At 46.8% G+C, this 20852-nt stretch overlaps 2 non-coding genes across 2 annotated transcripts; one reads left to right on the top strand and one right to left on the bottom strand.

Annotated features, from left to right (window-relative positions):
• Nucleotides 1–2120: 2120 nt before the first annotated feature.
• Nucleotides 2121–2193, bottom strand: TRNAR-ACG (transfer RNA arginine (anticodon ACG)). Its single transcript has one exon. It is a non-coding gene; the product is annotated as a tRNA-Arg (tRNA).
• A 14077-nt stretch (nt 2194–16270) lies between these two features.
• On the top strand, nt 16271–16343 carry TRNAH-AUG (transfer RNA histidin (anticodon AUG)). The gene has a single exon. It is a non-coding gene; the product is annotated as a tRNA-His (tRNA).
• The last annotated feature ends 4509 nt before the right edge of the window (nt 16344–20852 follow it).

Here is a 20852-nt window from a genome sequence, read left to right as displayed (position 1 = left end):
TTCGCGTTTCCCAGAAAGCACATCGCGCGTTGGCCCCATTCCATGACGTCAGACGTGTCCATAGGCACGCCTTGTTCTTTAGCCTTGATAGCGGCCTCCAGAATCTTAGTGAGGGGTCCAGAGACGTCCAGTAACTTGTCCTGGCACCCCCGCCAAGCCTTATCCAGTCCTTTTTTGGGGTCTTTAGCAAACTTCCTCATGAACGCTGTCATGGTAGGATCAAGGTCCGGAGTATCTGCCACCTTCCCCGTCACCGACGGTCTGGGACATTCCGACCTCAGAGTGGCTCGAACCCCACTCTCAAAGCTTTGGCGCAAGTTATTGGTGACATAATGCGCAACCTAGGCACAAGGCACCCACTCCGTGGATCTAGGGTGAATTATATTATTGGGGTCAAATAGAAGGTTCCTTGGGACCTGACTATCATCGGCCTTGAAAGCCGTGTGCTTAGTTTTCTTAAACTTCTTCTTAGAAACTATAGACTCCACTTCTGAGTCTGAAGTATCAGGCGGCGTCGAGGAGGACTCCGCCGAGGTCTGATAAGCCATGGAGCCATGGTCCCTCATCACTGACCTGGCCATCTGCGCTATCTTGTGGTCTTGGGACTGACCTGAAGTATCCCCCTTTCGTGAGGATTTAAACTTCCTCTTGCCCGATGGATGATGGGACTTGGTAAAAGGTTTTAACGCCTTAATCAGGGCCTTACTGACAGAGCTCTGGTCGTGGGTAGCCAGAGCTTCGCCTAAGTTCTCCTCCAGTTGTTCTTCCTCAGGCTCATATTGTTCATATTCATTAAATTCAACCCACTGGTCGCCCTCCTCGGCGTAATACGCCAAATCCAAGCAAAGGAGGTGAGGAGGAGATTAATAAGGGGGGAGCAGCCCAGGGGTTTCGCCTCTACACACACACTATGCAACCCCAGTTGCCAACACACCACAGATGCAGGCCAATATAAGGTGGAAGGAGACCCCTTGCACACCCAAAATGCTCCCCTAGAGCAAGCTCTTATTCCGGACACGCTCCGGTCAGCGTTAAATTGAGGCGAGGGATTTATGCAGTCATAAACGCGCAGATCGCGAGGAGCCGGAAATCTCAAAACGAAACTCGGCTCCTCGCGCATGCGCGTAACGCTGGGGGCACACACTCGACTGCTCTCTGTGCGCTGCAAAGCCGCGTCTGCCTCCTCCTGCTCCACCGCCCCCTAACGCGCTCAGACACACAGCGCGCGTCACCGGACGTCGGACCGGGCACAAACCTGACGGTGAAAAACGCTCGTAAGCCGCAACCACAACAGCGCCGTCGCGCTACAACCAGCCGCGCATTCGCGCATACACCATGTAAGAAATCCAGATAATTCACACCATAAACCCTCATTCACACACAAATAAGGGAAAGGCACTTAACTCGCTGCTGCAGCAGCAAAGAAAGAGGAAGGTTCCGGTTTTGCATAGACTGTTATTGTATTGGACTGGACAGTGATTGGTGCAGACTAATGGAGGGGGTTGTCCTTCCGGGGTCATGCAAGTTTAAAGTTGTTTATTGGCTGCTGTTTTGGTCAGTAAAGATAAGAGAAGCATAATCAGAGCCTCCGTGGACTGACATAGAATCGGGTGTTTGAAGATTATTGGTAAATAACTGAGGCGTAGTAAAACCGAATATATCAAAACACTCGCGACTTGTCACCTATCTTTTGCAAGCAAAGGTTGCTTTTTGTCAAAGTCGTTTCTTTTATTTTCCCCGCAGGAAATGCTAGACGTACCATGAATTTGATTGTTTATTCTGAAATGGGTTGTTGGCAAATTCTCATTTCTTTATTGTTATATCAAATTATTATTCGAACCTTGCTGTGACCCTAGAGAAATATGTTCATTTTACAATTAAAATACTGAGTAACCAAAGAAACTCTCTGGTATGCGTATTTTCATGAATAGATGTTGTATTCTTTTAAAGTGTAAATGCCACACACACATAATAAGCTGAGACCACCGCGAAGTTCACTTGTTTAATTTTTTGATATAACTGTTTGTGTAAATTTGAAGAATATATGAGTGCTTTTTTGTGATGTAAGTATTTGTGAATACGTGAATATTTAAATGAATGAAAGTACTAAAAAATTTTACCGAGCCAGCCAGGAGTCGAACCTGGAATCTTCTGCTCCGTAGGCAGACGCGTTATCCATTGCGCCACTGGCCCGCTGTGTGAAATATGGATGGGGCCATGCCTTAGAAAATAAGAAAGACTGTGGATGACCTGGGAGTTTGAGGATAATATGGTTTGGGGTGTTATTATGGGCGTGTAGTTAAAAGCCAAACGCAAAATACAACAGCAACAAAGAGTAAACACCGAGGCGAAAAGACGTATGGAACTCCTAGAATGTAGGGGTTAAGAGGATAGTTTCAATAACTTCCTGCACTTTCGGGAGAGCGACCAATGGAGGCGCACTGTATACTTAAGCCAGAACTCATGTCGGCTGTTCTGACTGGATCAAAGACGCTAAGATTTGGCCACACAGCCAATCAGAGCTATCCTTTTATCTGGGTCTTTTACGCCAGAGTACACAGGCTGAGGTGGTACATGATACATTGAAACAGGCGTCAACTGCTTTCAGCTATTCATGTTTCTAGATCATGCACCTTAGCACTCGCATTCGTGTTTCTCAAGAGCGTATTAGATATCGTCTCATCTGTGATACCGCGACACTAAGCGGAACATTTAGCTATTTGTAGATTTGACAATCATTTACTTTACCATTAAGATACTGCGTGCTGTCAAGCCGGCAGTTACCTGTATTGCAATTAAACAGAGCTTTCAGGAATGCTCCCAATGGTTTACTCTTTTAAATTAAAAACATTAGTGTCCATTCCCCTATATATATTATAAGCTGGGCTCTTTGATAAAGCATGGGTTTGGTTAAACTGTGTATCTAAGCCGTAGTTTGGATGAAAAGAATCCGCCGAGCCAGCCCCGGAATCTTCTGATCTGTCGACAGACGCGTTATCCATTGCGCCACTGGCCTGCCGTTCACCCGCTTCCAGGATGGCATCTTATGTACTATCTAGAAGAGCAGCATGGAAAATATATACAAGCTCCTTTGTATCTGGCGAGTCCTGCGGAGCACTGGAGACTCAACAGGACCTGAACAGAATACTTTTATGGAAATCATCTCCTCAGTGCTAGACTCAATGAATGAATGAATGACTGTTAGTCATTGTGAGTGCTAGACTGCGGCTGAGGAGTCCTCACAGGCAGGGCACGAGTCGGGGTACCACGCGGGTGGACGGCATCCCCCCACTTATTTCCGAGGGTTTTTCAGGGTGGACGCCATCCACCCTGCTAAATCAAAACCGCGTCCACCATTAAAAAACGGGAGCGCGGCGCGCACAAAGTAAATAAAGCATTCCCGCATTTGTCCGTAATTTTAAACGGGCACAGCTTGCCCCCACCTCCCTTCTTGACTCCGATGCTTTATGAAAGCTCAGACCCCCACCCCCAGCAGCACTGTAGAGGCACAGCGGGATGGCTACCCTCACACCTCCAGCCCTTGATGAGCTGTTAAAAGGTGCTCGAAGGTGACTGAGAGGGAGGGGCGGCAGCTTCGGAGCAGCGACATCTATTCACATGCAAACAGCCCTGAATGCGTCTTGTATCTGCTATTTAGAGGGGGGCTCACACATTCCATTTCTACCCAGGGCCCCAAACATCCGAGACTCAGCCAGATTACACCCCGGATTACACCCAGGCACCACGTGGTTCTCTTCACATAGCTTAATTACTGTCACTAAATTGTAAGCAAACCTCGGTTCTTCAAACATGCAGGCTATAATGTAAGAAAATAAAGAAATGGCACAATCGCTCCCACACTGAATAACAAAGTATGGAGGACAATCAGTTCAATCAGTTCTCTCGGAGTATCTCCTGTAAGTACAGTACATCACAGTGGGGGATGGCATTTTGAACAGAGAGCCTGTCTTCTCGTTGTCTTGTGCAGGAGAGGAGCCCAAGATGATACTAGAATACTGCATGCCCACCCCTGTGTTCCCTCTCCTGTGATGGCTCCTGCCCTCCCCTCAGTGATGGCACCTGTCCCCCCATGTTGTGGCTCCAGTCCACCCCCACCTGTGATGGCTCCTGTCCCCCCGTGGTGGATCCTGTCTCCGCCCTGGGTGGCTTCTATCCCAGTCCTGGAACGGCCCCTGCAGCGAGGGTGAAGTTCTTGATGGGCCTCTTCTCAAAAGGGCTCAGCTCAAAATTAATATGGAAAGGTGGGCGTGTAAGTAAGTGAAGGGATGTGTGAATGGCTGGATGAATTAGTGAAAGGGTGAATGGATGAATGAAAGATTGAATAAATGGATAATGAGAGAGGATAGATGGATTGATGAGTGAGGGGAAGGATGGAGAGAAAATGTAAATAGCTGGATGTATGGGTGGAAGGGTAGCTGGATGATTGATGAGGGGAAAGATGGATGAGGGGAAGGATGAGGGACGGAGGGAAAGGATGGATGGATGAGGGGAAGGATAAATGGATGAGGGGAAGGATGGATGGATGGAGGGGAAGGATGGATGGATGAAGGGCAGGATAAATGGATGGGATGGATGGATGGGTGAGGGGAGGATGGATGAAAGGAAGGATGGATGAGGGGAAGGATGAAGGATGGATGGATGAGGGGCAGGATGGGTGAGGGGAAGGATGATGGATGAGGAGAAGGATGGATGGATGGATGGAGGGGAAGGATGGATGGATGAAGGGCAGGATAAATGGATGGGATGGATGGATGGGTGAGGGGAAGGATGGATGAAAGGAAGGATGGATGACAGGAAAGGATGGATGATGAGGGGAAGGATGGATGGATGGATGATGAGGGGAAGGATGGATGGATGGATGGTGAGGTGGTGGGTGAAAGGATGGATGATGAGGGGAAGGATGGATGGATGGATGATGAGGGGAAGGGTGGATGGATGGATGATGAGGGGATGGATGGATGGATGATGAGGGAATGGATGGATGATGAGGGGGTGGGTGAAAAGATGGATGGATGGATGATGAGGGGAAGGATGATGAGGGGAAGGATGGATGGATGATGAGGGGAAGGATGGATGGATGGATGATGAGGGGAAAGGATGGATGGGTGATGAGGGAAAAGGATGGATGGATGATGAGGGGAAGGTTGGATGGATGATGAGGGGAAGGACAGATGGATGGATGGATAGATGATGAGGGAAAAGGATGGATGGATGATGAGGGGAAGGATGGATGGATGATGAGGGAAAAGGATGGATGGATGATGAGGGAAAAGGATGGACGGATGATGAGGGGAAGGATGGATGGATGATGAGGGGATGGATGGATGGATGATGAAGGGAAGGACAGATGGATGGATGGATGGATGATGGGTGGGTGAAAGGATGGATAGATTGAGAGTGGGTGAAGGGATGGATGGGTGGGTGAAAGGATGGATGGATGGAGAGTGGGTGAAGGGATGGATGGATAAGTGGGTGAAAGGATGGATGATGAGTGGGTGGGTGAAAGGATGGATGATGAGTGGGTGGGTGAAAGGATGGATGGATGAGTGGGTGGGTGGATGGTGGATGGGTGAAAGGATGGATCAGTGGATTGGATGGTGGGTGGGTGAAAGGATGGATGAGTGGGTGCGTGGATGGTGGGTGGATGATGGGGGGTAGGTGGATGAGTGAAATGATGGATGGATTGATGGATTGATAAGTGCAAGGGTGAATGAATGGACATATGAGTGAAAGGGTGGGTGTAAGGATGGATGAGTGAGTGAAAGGGAGGGTAGATGGACAAAAGGATGAATAGATGTGTGAAGGAGTGAAATGATAGATGGATGAGTGATAGGGGCAATGGATGGATTCATGAGTGGATGAGTAAATGGATGGGTGGGTGGGTGGATGGATGGATGGAAGGAAGGCTAAGTGAAAGTGTCGATGGAGAGAGAAAGGGAGGATGGATGGATGACTAAAAGAGTGGATGGGTGGAAGGATTAGTAAGTGAAAGGATGGCTGGATTGGTGAAAGGGTAAATGGCTGAATGGATGAGTGAATGGATGGATGGGATGAAGAGTGGATGGATAAGTGTACAGATGGATAGGGTGAAAGGGTGGATAGATGGATGGATAATGGAGATGAGTGAAAGGATGGTTGAGGGGATGGATGAAGGGATGGATGAGTGAAATGATACATGGAAGGATACATGATGGATAGGTTTGCAAATGGTTGTATACTTTTGGAAATGGCTGGGCTTACTTATATACTATGGCGCGACCTCTGATGTGCCTGTAAAACGTACCGATTGTCCTGAAGTTTTGTCCTAAATTTTGACCTCCTGTCCTGAATTTGTGTCCTGAATTTTGACCCTTTGTCCTGAATTTTTACACTCACCGTCCTGAATTTGCACCAGTGCCAGTTGGTCACCCTAATTCTTTGTGCGGTAGAACCGAGGCTCTTTAACACAGCAGCATGAGAGTGACGAGAGAGAAACCTGGCAGAGTGCTGCCAAAGAGCTCTCCCACTCAGAATATTTCATTATTCAAGTGATCGTGAACAATTAAGGGTAAACTGAGATGTGAAAAACTAAACACAATGCGATGCGGCTGCACGAGACTTGAGGAGTTAATTAAGTATTAGTACTAGCAAGTGTGCTGTAAGTTAAATTAAAACATTTTACATGCACTGTGCGCCTCGTGCGTGTAGAATCAGAGTACCACTAGACCCGGCCCTGCCAATTAAGTGCCGGCGCTAAGCACTGGCACAAATTAAGCCCTGCATTGAACAATTGACAGCAGGCTACAAAATGTAAGTAGTATGATGGTGTACCCTTGTGTGTTCTTCCGTGTGTCGCTGTTTCCACATGGAATGTTTAATGATGACAGCAACGCCCCCTTCTAGTTTGTGTTGTCGGTCTGAATTGTATAATTTTGTGGAATGGGGAGGTGTAGGATGGCGCTGGATTGTTCATTTAAACATGACTCCATGATGACGTCTGACTTGGCATTACGTATGTCAGTATATTTTTAATTTAGGCTCAATCCTGTCAGTGTTTGGATAATTGCACTACTGGATAGGGGGGCACAAAGTTTTGCAAAGGTTCTGCCCGCTTTCTTCAAGGGGTCCCCACAAAATGACATCATGAGCTAGGCCCACCCCAATTTTATAGTAAGTAGTCTCTGTAAAGGGGGAAACAACCATTACAATGCATGAGTCATAATCGGCCCTTTTTTTAGGAACTATCACAAAAATAAACAGTATTAATACAAAGTAAAGCAATGTTTATATTTTGTTGCACTGAAGTAAATGAAGGCAAATAAGTCAAACTAAAATATACCAAAACTAAATACATTTCCTAAAATAAATAGAAATAAATAAATCTGCTAAAATAAATACAATGGCCAGTTAATATATCTAAAATTTAGGCATTGACCCAAGTTAATGCCCCGGCAGCTCCATTGTCTTCAACCAAGATTCCCAATGTTAGACTAATGTTCTGATTTGTTACCTTTGCTGCAAATTGTAAAGCGTTCTGATATCCTTCAGGATCAAGTTCGCGCTATATAAAACTTTATAAATAAAATAAATAAATCTAGCCACAGCTAGAGAGAGGCAGCTGGGACAAAACTATGTAATACAGAGTCGCTAGTTTACAATAGGTGGGGAGATAACATATAACACTCATCGATAGAATAACGTGAATATGGAGCCCTAGTGTGTGTAATAGTCATTGTTGAGTGTGGGAAGCAGCCTCTCTGGGAACCTGTAATGTATACAAAATCTTGCAGTCAAACTTTCCTGTAGTGTTTTGAAAATGTGTTGATGTCACCTTCGCCAAACTTCATCCACATTTGGGCTGCTAATTCCTCCATACAGGGACCTTAAGTCACAGGCTTAAGTACCAAGCAGCTTCAATTGTTAAATCTTGCATTATATGCAAATGATAGATCTGCCTTACATGTGATGTCACTTCCTGTTGTGATGTCACTTCCTGTTGTGATGTCACTGCCTGTTGTGATGTCACTTCCTGTTGTGATGTCACTTCCTGTCGTGATGTCACTTCCTGTGACCACGCCTACCTTGGAGAGTCCCCCCACTTCTTTTTTTAGGACTTGTGCCCTGCTCACAGGTGTTGGTACTTCTGTTATGGTGCCCAGGAGTACACATACCATCTGTACATAATTCAAATGCAGGTCAATATATTAAACTGCAGTTTCATCTCTCACTGGGTGTCAAAGTTTGATTCCTCGTCAGTTTTAAAGATTACAATGTCCAAGTCTCGTGAATATATTATACTTCTTACATGGGGCAGCGCAGACTTCTGTGCAATAAAATAGATGCTAACTATTCATTAGACTATAACCCTTTTTATAGAAATGACTATTCTCTCCATGAATCTTGACAGCTACGTTTTATAGGTGTGAGCTGAATTGTGAAGCTGGTTCGGCCCTCACGCATCCTGACTGGCACCGTTGCAGGAAAAGTCTGTGAACTCCCACAATTCTATGTCAGGACCGGAGGCTCCGATTATGCTTCTCATTTTCTTCACTGAAAATTCTCAGCAGCCAATCAGATAAAGTAAAATTAAATAAACACTACAATATCCATAAACACTCCTGGGTATCACATGACAACCATAGAGTAGACCCCTATATAAGGAGCACAAGAGACTACTACATCCTCTTTCTTTGCTGCTCTGCAGCCAGTTAAGTACTTTACATTCTACTATATTCTGCTTAAATATTGCTTGCCTTGTGGTTATGAAGAACCGGGGTTTAACCCAGCGGCGTCAGGGGCACGCCTAAGATCTTCGAGTTCACCTGTCTTGGTATACAGAGACACGGAATACTTCTGGATGGCATCAGAGACCAAGTTTATTAGCTGCAGCTAGTAACAGTGATCCTAGAAATACATCACAGTGTAAATCCTCAGGAGACTGCTCATTTTACTAAGGCGAGACGTCTCCTTTTATACCCAATATTCACATTATAAATGTACACCCACTGCACAAAATTCTAGCCAATAAAGTACATTTTCAAACAAAGTATCACATAACAAAAACTCAATTTACAGTATCCAAACTGTTGCAAATTCATCCTGTGCCCTGGGCACCCCCCAACTTTTTGCTGACTGGAACTGGTTGTAACTGACTCTGACTGACCCTGGGCTCTGTTTAACCAGGCCCAGGGCCAGTGCCAAGCCAAAAGGAACACAGAACACAGTTAAGACACCCAACCTACACTAGGGTACACTTTAGTATGGTGGGGTACCCCTGTAGTTGGCATGACCTACCACCTAAGCCCTTAGTATGTAATAGGGCCGGGGATTGAAACTACCTAGAAGTCTCCAGTATCCTGGTGCATGGCAGTTTAGAGGCCAGCAGATTCTCTGCACCAGCATGTGTGCAGTGCTGAAGCCTGAGGTCAGTTTTAAAGCTGCACTGGTGGCCAGGACAGTTTTTTGAACCTTAAATTTTGCCCAAACTCGACTTTGGGCGTAGGGGTCCATAAAAATTAAAAACCTACCATGTTTTTGGATATTAGGGACCCCCAGGGTCCCCCCTAGGTATCCCAGGGGTGGGGGGTCAGTTATCTATAAGGAGCGCCCTTATAAAATGAGTTTTTAGAAGCATGGGTAAAGTGAAATTTTACATCTCACTTCCCACATTGTCTTAAAGAGGTGCTCAAATTCGATTTTGATGCTGGAAGAATTGGGTAAGGGTGATCTGCATTATTTCTGCAGATTCAGAACCCCTGAAGTCTCTCCTAGTTGCACAGGGGGTGGGGGTCCAGTAGAAATTAGGGAAATACTTATAAAATATGGTTTTATAAGCCCTGGTGCTACAAACGTGGCGCAAGTCATTTTCCCCATTACAAACCCCATGGCCCATAGGTTAACGTGGTAGTAAGTGATTGATTAATAAATATTGATAGGAGAGGACTAGCCGGACCATTCAAAGACTTCCCAGAATGGTCGTACTAAATCTAACGATATTATATTGTTGAATTTCTCCTAAAGTGTACAAACAATAAGTTATGAGACATTCTTGTTTGTAAGTCCAAATTCAGCCTTTCAGTGGTCTGCCCTGATTGGTCAGAGTTAAGTGGATTAGCCAGGCTGCTGGGAGGGCAGTGATCTGTTCTATAGGAATGCCAGTCCAGGAGGTGGCGTCGTAAACTACGCTCTTCAAAGGCAAGAGGGGAGGCCTGGGTTTTAGTTCACTATGACAGTCGTGACCCAGAGTCAGGACTAGGCTTAAGAAAGGTATTTGTAGATGTTACTGGGATGGTCCATGGAAATGAGATATCCCAGGGGGTGTGTTTAGCCAGCTCTTACCTCCTTGCTGGAAAATCAGCCATTATGGATTTGGAAGGATGATGCACTCTGGGAAAACTAATGCCACACTACACCGGATGTGGTCATAACTAGGAGGAGTTGCCCTGCTCTCATTGGTCAGCAGTGCCCTGGTGCTTGACCCAGAGAATTTTGAATAAGTATCTGAGAGGGGCAGAGCCCTCCAGATCTGCTGCTTGAAACTGAATGAAGCAAGAAGTGCCCTGCTGAAGATTTTGCTGTGTGCAAGGAACTCTAAGGCATGACCTATGAAGACTGCACCCTCTGAAACTACAGCCCTGTGGATTACCTTGCTGCCAAAAGACTCAAGAGTGGAAACTCCCTGCAAGCTACAGGTTAACAGATCTCACCTGAACAGCCCCACAAAGAATTCAAAGCCTGGAGTACCAGTGGATTTGTAAGGGTTTTGTTCAAGTGGATTGCGGAATTGAAGTTTCACACTTTCAAGGACCCTCTTGGAGATTCCTGAACCTTGGATTGTGTGTTGGATACTTTGGTACCTGCAAGCAGGACGCCAGGAAGGTGTCCTAACTGGACCCCGCTTGCTGAAGAAGACGGCTGTTAGACCTGTCAGCCCTTTGGGTGGTCCCTCCTATTTATTTATTTATTTTTGTCCCCTTTTTGCCTCTCAATCTCTTTATTTTTGATGTCCACTGGATTTCTCAGTTGTTGACCTAGGGAATAGGTGCTCTTTGCCCTCATAGTCTTTTTCCTGAGGCTAGGTGCCTTTCTGACTGAATTTACAAGACCCACAAAATGGTGGCCAGTAACTGCCATAACGGACACTGAAGGAGAGGGGCCCATAGGATAGCATAGGGATGCTCTAGAACCTTCTAGCTGGTTCTAGTAGCCTGAGACCTGCCTATATAAAGGCCAGTGTGAGAGCGGTCATTTTAGAGTGACCGGAGGAGCTTGAGTGAAACCTGGTGAGGAGTAAAGCAGTAGTGTAGGGAGGAAGGCGCACTGTAAGGGGTTGATCGTCCCATGGGCCGGCTGCTCTACTGTGCTGGTGTGTCCCCCTACCTATTGACTAAGCCCTGGCAACGCTTGGTCATCACTAGCTCTAAATATCGAATTGTGCCCCAGAGAGAAACGTGGCTGGGCTGCTTTTGAAGAGCTGCAGACGACCGGCCTGGGAATTCAACCAGGAGAGCACTTAATTATAAAGGAGACTGGTTTCTATTTTCCTTCCCATTCCGGGACCCAACCTGAACTGCTTCCACAAGGTGTGTGGGGTCGAGTAAAACATCGCCCTTCCTCCAAGGGTCCTATGCGTCCATAAGACTGAGAAAAGAACCTTACCTCACTGAGGCTAGCGGCCGTTTTCCCTGTCACTGGGCTACTGTCCCTCTTTCCACAAGCCCGTTAGGGAAATCCAGTGGGAAGGACTGCTTGGGGTCAGCAGGGCAGTAGTGCCTTCGAGAAAAAATCGCGGAGGCTAGTGAGGGCAGGCTAGCGACATCCCGGAAGAAGGGGGCGGGAATCAAAGAAGGCCGGCCCACGTTCGTTCCCGCCCTCTCTGACGCCTGAGGCGAGGGCGGGACGCAGAGCCGACAGCAACGCCGAGAGAGTCGTGGCGTAGTTCCGGTCCCTTCAGCTGCACGGAGCCGACAGCGCCACGACCGGAGTTACCACAGAGCAAGAGAAACGTGGTGAGAAGAGGGAGTGGGGCTGTGTGACCTGACCGGGACGAATCTGTCCAACACCCGGTAAGACTGTACGGGTTAGTGCAGGGCCGCAGGGCCTGAGGGGGGCCTCGCTGTTGCCTCGCAGTGCTGGGTGAGGGAAGTCTGTTTCAAACCAAGTTACCAGCGTAGGGTGGAATAAAGAACAGACATCGGAGGTCAGCAGTAAGCGGGTCTGGGGGAAACCATTAGACTGTCACAGTCAGGACGAGTGAAAAGAAACAAGGGACAAGGTTGATGAATTACTAGATATATTTCATATAAACCCATTTGACATATTCACCTGCTTAATTTGAATAAAGTGGAACAGAGAGGTTGTGTAACCAGAGCCTAGTGGTTCTATTGAGTAACTCGTAAAAACCAATGGGGTTGTAGAGGGAATCAAAACGGTTCTTACAGCAATCAATTAACCTGCTTGTTTCAATTTAAACTTTATAGCTGCACAAATCCTTAAAACCAAGAGTAAATACTGTGGAACTGTCTGCTGAATCCATAGGATTCTCTAGTTTAAGAGACAACGAGGTTTTAAATGTAAAGTGCATTTTGTTTACTCCTTAAGGAAGCACCATTATCGCTGCTTATGTAAAATACACTGTGCAGTTGTTGCTAAGCTTTTTATCGTTCTGGAGAATAATTGAATTGCGATATGCAGGGTACTGTTGTGAATTTAATTAATGCAAAGAAACAGATGGGGAGTACTTGATGTGTATAGTAACAAAGCAGACTGATGGAATAAGAGAACACAAAAGAATTGTTTTATAAAACAACCCGTATTTTTCTAAACTGGTGTAGTGTCCTTATTTTTGAGTGGATGGACGTTATGTTACTGAAGGGTGTGACGCAAACTTAACACATGTACCTTTGAGATAAGCCTACCTACCTTGTGCCAAGCTACCCTATGTAGACTGGTAACCCCAGGTCCAACATAATTGGTGTCCAGCGGTGGGATGAGAACTGTGTTTGCGTTCACTCTAAAGTAACAAAGTGTACTCCACAGGCCTACACCTGGAGTTTTCTCCTTGCGGACTCCCTAATTATATTCTTGTTTTCCAAATTTACTCCTGGTGGTGGGTGGAGGTAGCTTCTAATTACCCTCTAAATTATTCCTTCTAAGTGGCTGTCCTGAACTCTCAGTGGAAAGATGGAATTCGCACTGGAGGAGTTAGAAACTTATACTGTGGCTCAACTCCGAGAATTCTGTCAGAATATGGGAGTGTTCTTCAAGCGTGGTGCTAAGAAGGGGGAACTTCAAACCAGCTTGAGGGCGTGGGTGGCAGCCCACCCAGATGGGAAGGAGGAGGAGGAGACAGACAGGGAAACTGTCATTGGGGTAGATGTGTTGTACCAATCTGAGAGGGAGAACTTATTGACAGGTCCCAGAACAATCTCAAGGGAGGGCAGCAGTGTCTCCGCGAGAAGCTTGACTTAAGCCGAACTAGCAGATAGTAGGGAAGAGAGACAGTTAAGATGGGAGTTGGCAAAATTGGAGAAGGCAAGGGAGGAGAGTAGGCTAGCTCACGAGTTGAGCCTCAGGGAATTAGAATTTAAGGCCCTGCAAGTAGGGACTTCCAATTCCCAAAATGGTGGCAGCAAACCAAAGGAGGTGACCAGGGAACCCGGACCCTATTTACCGAAGGACGTAGTCGCCAGCTACAGTACAGGGGATGACATCGCCAAGTGGCTGGCTGCCTATGAGGTCTCCTTAAGAGCCCATGGGATACTGGAGAAACACCGGGGGGGTGGCTTGTATAAGTACATGCCTCCTGCAGGGAGGGACTCACTCTTGGCCCTAGAGCAGGGGGAGCAAACCCACTACTACTACTACTACAATCTTGCTACGTAAGATCTTCCGGTGGATCCCCACCGAGACCAGGAAGACGGTCACCCAGGCCCTCGTCACCAGCCGGCTGGACTACGGCAAATCCCTCTACGCCGGAACCACCGCCAAACTCCAGAAGAGACTCCAGCGGATTCAGAACGCCTCAGCACGACTCATCCTGGACATCCCCCATCGCAGCCACATCTCCGGACACCTGAGAGATCTGCACTGGCTCCCGATCAACAAGAGAATCACCTTCCGTCTCCTCACCCACGCACACAAAGCCCTACACAACCAAGGCCCAGGATACCTCAACAGCCGCCTCAACTTCTACGCCCCCACACGCCAGCTTCGATCGACCGGCCACGCCCTCGCCGCCGTCCCCAGCATCCGAAGAGCTACCACAGGAGGAAGATCCTTCTCCTACCTGGCCGCCAAGACTTGGAACTCCCTCCCGACCCACCTCCGCCTAACCCAGGACCACCTTGCCTTCAGGAAGCAGCTCAAGACTTGGCTGTTCGAGCAGTAGCGGACTCCCCCCCCCCAGCGCCTTGAGACCCTCCGGGTGAGTAGTGCGCTATATAAATGCTTTGATTGATTGATTGATTGACTACCCCACCATGAAAGTGGCGCTAATCAGAAAGTTTGGACTGACCCCAGAAAAATACCGTCAAAAGTTTAGGGGTAGTCACAAACTAGGCACACAGAATTGGGTGGATTTCTTGGACTATGCGAAGAAGGCATTAGAGGGTTGGGTGCAAGGCAGCGAGGTAGGAGACTATGAGGGGTTGTTCTCAAGGAGCACCTACTCGAGAAATGTTTTCCCGAGCTGCGTCAACACCGGGTGGACAGCAAGCTGACCAACCCCCGGAAGCTTGCAGAGGAGGCGGACATCTGGGCAAGTACCCGGGTGTCCTCAAAGGGGACTGGAGGGGATTCCCAAAGGGCCGGACAGGGCGCCGCCCAGAAGAAGGAGGGGGGAGATAAAAAGCGGGAGTTCTCAAAAGGGCCCCAAAACAGTTTCCAGGGAAAGGGAACAGGATTCACCCCTAAGGCTAACCCGCCCAGAAACCCTCATCCTGGCCAAAGTCAGCAGCCAAGGGTTGTCCACTGCTTTGAGTGTGGTGGTGTTGGACATTATAAGGGAGATGTCAAGTGCCCAAAGAGACCACCCTCTCCCACTGGAGGAAAAGCCCCAGGAGTAGCTAGTGTAGTGCTCGGGGAAGAGTTGCCCTTGGATAAGGGGGGTGAGTGGGCGGGTGTCACCTTAGTGTCCCTGGGAGATCGGGAGATGGTTCCTAAGATCCAGGTGCCCTCAAATACTACAAAGTATGGGCAATGGGTCACCATCAATGGCCAAAGAGGGGAGGCTCTGAGAGACACAGGAGCCAGTATGACTATGGTAAGAAGTCAACTGGTGTCCCCAGAGCAGGTGATTCCACATGTACTCCACCCCGCCGCGATGACTGACGGCAGATTGGGCCACTACCCTGTGGCCGAGGTTCCCTTTGAGTGGGAAGGGGTTGCAGGTTCACTTTGAGTTGCCGTAAGCCCTGCCGTGCCAGTCGATTGTCTGTTGGGAAATGACATGGAGCTCAATGCTTGGAAGGAGGTGGAATACCGGACTCATTCGTAGATGCTGGGTACACCTGACTGGGCCTGTGCAAGCACAAGGTCTGCGACTACCCGGAGAGGGAGTTCGCCTGGGCTGGAGCCTGGAACAATGGCCCAGCCCGCTGCCAAAAAGGGAAAGACCCGAAGACAGGAGAAGCCTGCTTCGGCTTCCGCGCCCCATGAGACAGATCGGCCACCTGTGGTGGTGGGCCAGGATTCCGTAGAGGGGAAAGTAGTCTCCCTGGAGGACTTACCTATCCCTAATGAGTGGCATGTGGAAGGAGGGCCTACCAGGGAGGAGTTGTGTAAGGGCCAGAAGGAGTGCCCTACCCTTGAGGGACTGAGGCGACAGGCCGAAGCCCAGGCAGCAGGGAACGTTGCAGGGCACTACCATATTTACTGGGAGGACGGACTCCTCTACAGTGAACCAAAGGTACCTTTGCCCAGTTCATCACGGGCCTTGGTAGTCCCTCAACGATACCGAGCCTTTCTTCTAGAATTGGCTCATGAAATTCCTTTGGCAGGACACTTAGGACAGGACAAGACCTTTGCCCGGCTTGTCCCCCACTTTTACTGGCCTCAGATGAAAGTGGCATCCGACACATACTGTCGGACGTGTGTATCCTGTCAAGCCAGTGGGAAGACAGGGGTGTGTCTCCCATGACTCTGTTTTCCCAGACCCTTGTGATTTCATGCCTCAGCATGGGGCCAATGGGGCAATGGATAACACGTGGCTCTGTAAGCCCTCCTGATGAGATGACTCTTATGTCTCCAAGACCCTTGTAGTGACAGCGGCGGGCCAGTGGCGCAATGGATAACGCGTCTAACTATGGATCAGAAGATTCCAGGTTCGACTCCTGGCTGGCTCGACTGATTGCTTTTTTAGGTCGAGGACCTAAAGGCTGCGCTTGCGCAGTCTTTGGTCGGAGATTTAATGTTTTTGAGTACGGGGCTTGAACCCGCCTCTCTCCTCCATCTCTCCTCCATTGGCTGGCTTCCTAAACGGAGGCCAGCCATTGGAGGAGAGGGGCATCACTCCAATCAAGCCCCGTCTCTTACGGATTCGGGGGCGTGTTTTTGGCGTTTTTTCCACTTGTGACGTCATCCGTCACTCAGAACGCCAAAACACGCCCCCGATTCTGAAAATTTTGGAAGCTTGCGGCCTCCATTTTTACTCTCTTTCGCACTCTTTCCCTGCTGTTTTCTGTCCCACCCTTGTCTGTCTCCCTTCCTCCTCATATCCGCTCACATTTCCCTGTTTCTTCATCCCTGCTTCGGCATCTGTGAGTTTTTCCTAAGCAGTTGTTTACTTTTATTATTGACAATTATATTAGCAGCCTGTGTTACTGTTCCGATAATGCTCCAGCGTTTCAATGTTATCGATTTCCCGGTACCGTGTATCTTGTTTATGTTTATTTGTGTTCAGGAGTTTGAAAGGCGTGCTCCTTGCCGCCGTCTGCCCACACCGTCTCACTCTCGTGTCTCTTCGCTTCCCTGACAGTGAAATCCTCTGAGTATGGCCTGGGCAGCGTAGAGAACCCCATCCGCAACAACTTCAGCACCAAGCAGCTGACAGAGCTGGAGAAGGAGTTCCACTTCAACAAGTACCTGACACGGGCCAGGCGGGTGGAGATCGCCGCCACCCTGGAGCTCAACGAAACCCAGGTGAAGATCTGGTTCCAGAACCGGCGGATGAAGCAGAAGCGCGAGAAGGAGGGCCTAGCTCCCCCAGCAGGGCCCGGGAGCAGTGCCCGCGAATGCAGGGCGCCCTCGGACCAGTCCAGCTCCCCGTCTCCAGACCCCTCTCCAGACTCCTTTACATCTTGATGGAGCGGTAGGGACCTCTTATTCCAACAATGCCTCTCCTTCGCACCCAAAACTGAAGCAGTTGTTTACTCCTCAGCAGCAATAGAAGGGCGTATCTTTTATTCTAGATAAACCCCTTTCTTTTGTTTTAAAATTACACAGTCGTGGGATGGCCAGACACGGTTTTAGATAAACTTTGAGTGTTTTGGATTCTGTGTGTACTCGTCCCACGAAGAGTAGTAAGGAGCTTCTTTGTCTCCACCAATCATGTCGCAGAAGAATAAGGAAGGCTTGCAGGGATATTCATTCGCTCTTACTTTGGCTAATGCCTTCCCATGGGCCGCGTTTGACTCCAAGACTTCAACATATGTCCAACAGCACCTGGATCCCACTGCTGCTTTCATGCAAATCTGGATGTATGACGTTACAACGCGTTATTTTACAACGCAGACCGTTACATCGCAATTATTACAACGCAGCAACATTTACAACGCATACCATTACAACGCAAGACATTACATAGCAGATGCTATTACAACGCATGCCATTACAACGTAAGTATAGGTAAGTATATTATTTTACTTAAAAATGAATTTGAAATATATTTAATTAATTAAATAAATTAAGTAATTTAAAAATAATTAATTTGTACTTATATATATTTTAAAAACTAGTTTATTTTTAAAAGAACTATTATTATTATTATTATTAAAGAACTATAAAAATAAATAAAATAATCATTTTTTTTATAAATTATTATAAATTATTTATTTAAAAACTGAACCCTAAAAATGCCCCTGTACCTCAAAACCCAATAATTATTATTATTAAAGAACTATAATAATAAATTAAATTAATCAAATTTGTTTTATAAATTAATATACATTATTTATTTAAAAACTGAACCCTAAAAATACCCCTGTACCCCAAAAACCAAACCCAGCCCTAAAACCTAAAAATACCCCTGTACCCCAAAAACCAAACCCAGCCCTAAAAACTAAAAATACCCCTGTACCCCAAAAACCAAACCCAGCCCTAAAAACTAAAAATACCCCTGTACCCCAAAACCCAAACCCAGCCCTAAAACCTAAAAATACCCCTGTACCCCAAAACCCAAACCCAGCCCTAAAACCTAAAAATACCCCTGTACCCCAAAACCCAAACCCAGCCCTAAAACCTAAAAATGCCCCTGTACCCCAAAACCAAAACCCAGCCCTAAAACCTAAAAATACCCCTGTACCCCAAAAATCATACCCAGCCCTAAAACCTAAAAATACCCCTGTACCCCAAAACCCAAACCCAGCCCTAAAACCTAAAAATACCCCTGTACCCCAAAACCCAAACCCAGCCCTAAAACCTAAAAATACCCCTGTACCCCAAAACATATACCACAGTACCCCAAAACATATACTCCTATACTCATACTTATTTTTTTAAATTACTTAAATTAATATATTTAATTTATAAAATAAAAAAACATAAATTAATATATTTATTTGTTATTATTATTAATTAAATAAATTGAATAATATTAAATAAAATTTTAAAAAATGTATATACTTACCTATACTTACGTTGTAATGGCATGCGTTGTACTAGCATCTGCTATGTAATGTCATGCGTTGTAAAGGCATGCGATGTAATGGATCCAGCGTTGTAAAAGTTGCGTTGTAATAGAAGTGTGTTGTAAAAGTTGCGATGTAACGGTGCAATACCTGCAAATCTATTTAATATTAAACCCAAAAAGAGAGCGAGTTTGTAAATATATCATAAATTGTAAAGAAAAGTATTTTTGAAAAGTGGAAAGAGTCCCTGCGTGGTAGGCATTTATATTTCTTTTATTCACAAGGCATTTAGCACGTGTGTAAGAACATTCGGAAAGTCAGGGTGAATGTTGGTGCTCGTGCTCGTTCTCAATGAAGACACGACTGGCTGCCTTCGGGACCGCTCCCGCCGTTCTTTGCACTATTGGTGAGTTGCCGGGTCGCTCGGGCTCTCTGGAGCACTGACTGTCAAGGGGAGCTTTGCCGCTTGGCGGGGGCTTCTGCTGTTAGCGAAGCAAATGGTAGGCAAGAAACTGCCGTGCTTCTTAGCTTGTTGTATCTTATATTTATTGTACGTTTGATTCATATCCCTCGGATTCCTAGAGGGGAGCCCCTCCTTTTAAAGTGATAGAATAAAAAACGCATAGAGACTACTAGTCCTTAATGCCGGTTTTAGCAAGATGCAGTCTGCACTGAAAACGCCCGAGTCTGGAGTCAACGACAGTGACACATTCTGTAAATCAAATAGATAAATTGCGTGCATTAAAAAATCCCATGAAGCGGCGAGTGTTGCGCACCTAAGACACATCCCTTTGCTTTCCAATGAACCAAAGACCAAGACAAACTGAACACGTCTCTTGTCAGGAATCAGAGAATGGGACACACTTATAGCCCCTCAGCTATCCCGTGAGAATGAGAATGGAACACACTGAAGGCGCTCCCTTCTGCTCCATGAACCAGAGATTGAGCAACATGTAAGTTCCCCCTTCCCAAGCCTTAGTTTTCTCGGGCGCCGCTCTTATGGCTCATCACTATTGCAGGAGCTACGCACTGCACTGCAAGGCAACATATTGATAGAAATACACACAAAGCCTTATGGCCAAGAGACATTTGTGATACTAGGTTTTCAGTAACAGGATGAGAGGAAACAGGAATGAACGGAGGGCAATGCGACCTGGTTCTACGACACACCCCATAACACCTTTGATCTTCTACTTCCTCCAAACGACTCCATTATCAGAAAGAACAGAGTGTGGGGATGATATCGCGATAGTTACAAGTGACCCCGGCAAAACTCAGCAATTAAAGAGGCAGCAAAAGAATTTGGAGTACTTTCAGTGTATTAGCAAAATAGGAATAAAACACAATTATTAGTGAATAGCCATAGGGCAACCCAGGATCATCGGGTGGTAGAACTGGCCGTATATCTTGGGGTCACTATTACTGCTAAGGCGGCTCAAATTGTAGAGATCAATATGTTTCCGGTTATCGATAAAGCCAAAATAGATTTCCTAAGATGGGACAATTTGAATCTGTCAGTTATGGGGAGGTGTAACGTAATTATGATGCTGTTTCTTCCGAAAGTGCTGTATATCTTCTGATCAATCCCTCTTGAATTTATAAGTTTCTGGTTTAAAGCAATGGATACAACGGTATCTAGGTATATGGTCCTATGGGAAAATCAGGAAGGCAAATAATTCCTGGCCCTATCTAGGGAAAGAGGGGGGATGGGTTCCATCTAACTTTAAGCAATACTACTTAGCGGCTGCAATGCAGTATATGTGTCCTCTTTTTGATAATATAGTAGTTGAAGGTGGGGCCGAGGATTTTGTTCCATGTATATTTGAGCTGCTGATAGGTAGGTCTGCAAAGAGATGTTTGTTACATTTTCTGAGCCTAAGTACTATAAAAACTGCAGTTCAAGATTCTGATGGCTGCTTTTAAAAACTGGGCTGGATTGCTGAGGAAATTGAGAATAGGGAGATATAGGGGTCGATTAGGATCGCAGACGGAAACGTGTTCCGTCCG

The sequence above is a fragment of the Lissotriton vulgaris genome, chromosome 5 (assembly GCF_964263255.1).
Source record: "Lissotriton vulgaris chromosome 5, aLisVul1.2, whole genome shotgun sequence".
NCBI lineage: Eukaryota > Metazoa > Chordata > Amphibia > Caudata > Salamandridae > Lissotriton > Lissotriton vulgaris.
This window is presented reverse-complemented; position numbering and strand designations above follow the sequence as displayed.